Raw genomic sequence first — 5,074 nt, 5'->3', positions numbered from 1 at the left:
TATAGGGAAGGAAACTGCTTTTTTTTAACCTGGTCTGGTTTACATGGGACTCCAGACCCACAGTGATGTGGTTGACTCTTAACTGCCATCTGAGCAATTAGGGATCAGCAATAAATGCTGACCTAGCCAGTGATATCCAGGTCTGTTAGATGAATTTTGGGACTCATTTAGATTTCCCATGGCAGCCATCAGGGAGGCTGTTTCCTGTCCTGAAGGAGAGTTTGTGCCTTTTACTTCACTGGGTGGGGAGGAGGTGGTGGCGTTTCAAAGCCAAAGATCTAGCATCCAGGGCAAGATAGACCCTCATCTCATCATTGCTGACATTAACCTAATTCTGGAAACTAGGTAGCAGAGGAGGGGAATCCACTTCTGAGAGGCTGGCAAGGGGAGCATTGTTCATTGTGCAGAAGGAATATTTATTTATCTAGTGTCTTCTACCATTACCTTATAGTTCTCCTTTTCTGTTACCTCCTGTTTCTGCTACTTTCCAGATGAGCTCCATCCTACCATGGCTTTACCATCCTCTAGCTCCTCATCTGTTGTTTGGAGGACCACATTATAGAGACATTGTAGACTATCATAGCCATTACGAATCCTGTTGGAAGATATTGGAGTGTAACAAACAATCTGTCAAGATATCAGATGCAATGTCTCCTGAGCCCGCAAAACCCATGTATTGTGAACCTCGTCCATTCAGGTAATTTGTCATCTGCTAATGCACTAGTGTGTAACTACCCATGAGATGCCAGTGATTTGCAGCTGACCTTGGAAGGATCAAGTGGCAAAACAAGTTATCTTTGCCACTACATGCAGGGTTGACAATTCACAGAATGAGGTGTTTTTTTAAATTCATTACAGGATGTGGGCATCGCTGGCTTGGCAAACATTCATTGTGACTGCTATAGATATCTGTACACATGAGTGGGCAAAGAGTAAAATGAATTTTAATACATATCTAAATATTAACTTTGTTTTTGAAAACAAAAACGTTCACAAATGAAGGTGGCTACTATAATTAAGTCACTGGACTTAGAAATAACCTTCTAGAAACTTTGCAGAAGTCAACGTCAGCAAGACAATCAACAGCCTGTACCTTCTGACGGGTCTGTAATGCTTCCTATTTGAACTGTTGTATCTCCTAATAGTTTGCACTGACAGTATGACCATCATTAAACTCTTGACCTTCAACATTCAAACCAATTGAGTGAGAAAAGAGTGGGTGATCAGTCTGCATGAAAATAAATCCCAGAAGTTTCACCAACTCTGAGAAGATGGGTGTTAATGACTTTTCACTTGACACAGGAGTGGGTCACATATAGCTGACTATCTACAATGCAAGCCTTTGTTGTTTCAATGGTAGCTACTTCTCCCCCTCCAGGGAGGCTTGGTAACATGACACACACAGTAAAAAAGGCAGTTGGTCTTAATAAAAAAAAAATCAAACAATTTTAATACAAGTTAGGAGCCAGCATTGCTTAATACAGCATCTATTGACAAAATCAATACACCTAATTGCAGACTACAGAGGAATATTTACTGACCTGTACAAAGCAGGCTACAAGCTAATTTTGGTCTCTCTACAAGCAGATTTGTTTTCATCAACACAATGAAACAGAAATTACCTGTGAGCAGAACATCCTCAGAAGATTTTCCATTAGATTTTTAAAGGAAGGAACTTCCTAGTATTTCTTATCTGCTGTTTAGCTAATCATTCCCACAAAGCAATTTCAGAATCTGAACTCTGGATTTGGACATTTAGACGCTATGTCAAAAGCATGGATATTCATAAACCAATATCCCTTTGGTTGTTTTGTTTTGAATAATTATTTTATCCTATCCAATTGTATTTTTTCCATGTGTGTTTGTAAGGAGGCTTGTGATGCAAAATGATTCCCCATGTCTAACAGTATGTAAAATAAACCTTACTTCTGGCTTAATTTTACCATAGATAGAGTCCACAAACTGAAGGAGTGGGGGGATTATACCCATTTTGTTTAACCAAAGTGGTAAAATTAAATCTCAATCTTATGGACATGATGAGAATAGGAGAAAAAAAACACATCTGTCTGCAACAATAATGATCTGCCTAGGGAATTAGTCTCTTTTGGCTCTGTTCCTCAGTCGTGTGTAGATATCTATCTGTTGATGCATAGCTCAAGGTAATGCCTTATTTTCCTTCATCCCCCTTGTCCCAATCCTCTGGCTTTTCAGCACAATTCTTACCTGGTCTGGCCTGTGTACAACTCCAAACCCATAACAATGCGACATAGTCTTAAACGGAGCTTTGAAATGGCATTGCAAGCCAGTCAGTTCAAATGCATTGAGGGATGGGCAATTTCTGACAAAGTTACATTTCATGAAAGGATAAACAGAAAAAAAGTCTCTGCCATTCTTGCGCAGGCTGTTGCTGCTCATCTCCAGAGGCTTTGATCTCTGAAGAAGCATCACATATTTCTAGCTGCAGCCTTTCTGGTACTCAGGTGAAGTCTAAACAGCCTTCCCACTGCTTTGGTGCCCAATCAGTACCAGTAGAGTTACAATCCTCTCAAGATTCTACCGCTGACTCCTCTCTGACCATTGCTTGGCTGCTACATTTCTAACCCAAAAGAGTTAAACTATCATATCTGATCAGCCATTATACTTAACTGCAGAATTTTTTTTTGGTCTTGATGACCATCTTGGACTTGGTCAGGGCCTGCCTCCAGCATGTCAGACAGATAGATCCACTAAAGTTGAAATCTGCAGTCAGGCTTTTTAAAAAAGGGCCTTTAACTACCTTTAACTGGCCTCACAAGGCATTCAGGTGGATTTGCCAATCAATGTACCCTGATATGCTCAGTCGTCATGAAGATTTTTCATGTCCAGAATAGCAACAGGATGCCAGCAACATAGCTGCTACTTTTCTCTGGCTGCCCGCCTCCGCTTTGGTTCAATTTGGGCCTTAAAAGACTGACCCTTAATAAACTATTTAACCCAAGCTGGAATCTGACTCCAATACCTACTGCCGTGATATTGCATGCATTTATGATCAAGCAAGCATGTACATTTAAGTAAATGATAACATCAATTTTACACCATGCCATCTGATATGTTTTTGTAAAAAACATGTCTGTTCCAATTTCTATAGCAGTATGCCATATGATGTAAACGTGATATTTCTGCTGACAAAGTTAGTTAGCTAACCAGTCTATTAAGAGCTTGGGTCTAGACTATACCAATATGTGTGATAAAGTTGGAGAAATGCATTTAGTCACATACGTAAATAAATCTTTTGATAACTTGTTTTCAATAAAAACCCAGTCTCAATGTTCATGTTATGAGTAAGATAATAATAGAATCTAAATAAAACATGTAGCGATAAGTGAAAAAACAGGAGATATCTGGGCATTTCTGTCAAGGTTAGGATTTATTGCCTATTTTTAATTGCCCTTGAACTGGTTTGCTATCAATCATTGCAGTGGGCATAAGAGTCAATGACATTTCTGCAGACGTGGAATCACAGCAAGCCAGTGAAGCATGGTTAGTTTTCTCTCCCTAAAAGACATCAGTGAACCAAATGACCTTTTACAACAATGCTAACATGGTCCAGTTTTTTTAATTCCAGATTTCACCATCTGTCATGATGGGATTCAAGCCAATGTCCTCATAGCATTAGAGCAGGGCTTTACTTTACCAGTTAGGTGACATTACCATTATGCCACTGATTCCCCTGCTTTCATCTTTTGAACCATTACATTGACATGATGGATAAATAAAAAAAATTGTTATTGCTGTAGAAGGCACTTCAAATGCATTATTCTTTAAGAAATCATGACATCTTGTGCTAAAGATGTCCCTTCATTCAGAATATTCTGACAAAAGCAAACTATAGAAAGTGATGGAAATACTCAGCATGTGTGATAATATCTGTGGAAAGGGAACATTTCAGGTCTATGACCCTGTCATCAGTCTTAGAGTTAGAAATTAAATGTGTTATAACAGTTTCCATGTGTGTGCTGATGATGTCTGGCTCTATGTCATTGCTAACGCTTCCATTTTGTCTAACTTCTCAGACAGCTTTTACTGGACAACAGAAATTTCTTCCAATTAAACAACTGGGAAGACAATATATGGTCTCATATTTATATACAGAGTGCATACAGCACCTTTCAATGTGTGGACCCTTCAACATTTACTGTATGGTTACATGTGATTTGTTAATGTAGCCAGCTTATTCACAACCTTCTCAGAAATTCTTGTGTTGCTGTTTAGCCATGTGACTTTGTGGGAAAGTTACGCCCTTTTCCTTTCAATTTACCTCCTGTCTTATGACCTATCAGGGGTGACAAGTTGAGCCAGCACAGACTTGAGGTGAAGCCCAGTGGTGGACTGATGTGAAGTCCGGCATGGATTGCCACCCACAAGGTGAGGCCCAGCGTGGACTCTTGGCTTCAAAGTGAAGTCCAGCATGGACTTGTGGACTCCCAGCCTAGAGGTAAAGCCCAGTGCGGAGGCTCAACCTCAAGGTAAAGCCCAGCACAGACCCAAGTTGAAGCCCAGTGTGAACTTACCTGCTCTCTGTTTTTATTTATTTTCCTCTGCTTTAGAAGGATTGTAATGCTGAACTTTTAGCTTCATTTCCTTATTTTTCTAATTTATGCCTAAGATTTTGTATCAAGGCACCTTTGTACCTAAGATGGTGCTAGAAATTAGTACACTTTTTCCTGTACTCATGTATCCTTGTACCTGAGTGCATGTGACAATGAAATTAATTCTAAGTCCATTCTCTAACCAATTACTTCATCCTTCTCCCTGCTAATTAACTGAGACAAAGCCAGGCTGCAATCTTGGTGTCACACTTAACCTCATGAGGAGTTTCTTGCCATTTATGTGCACCATATTAAGGTGCGTTTTCTCCACCTCCATAGTGTAGTCTGGCTTCCATTATTCTATTCCCCTGTAAACACGAAATCATCCAAAGCTCTGCCACCCTCTCCTAACTTTAACACCATCCGTGCACTCCCTGACCTATAAATCAGTCTCCAAACAAGTTATGCCTCAGTTTTCACAATTTTCATTCAAATGTCAAGTTCCT

This window comes from Stegostoma tigrinum, chromosome 8 (assembly GCF_030684315.1).
Source record: "Stegostoma tigrinum isolate sSteTig4 chromosome 8, sSteTig4.hap1, whole genome shotgun sequence".
NCBI lineage: Eukaryota > Metazoa > Chordata > Chondrichthyes > Orectolobiformes > Stegostomatidae > Stegostoma > Stegostoma tigrinum.
This window is presented reverse-complemented; position numbering follows the sequence as displayed.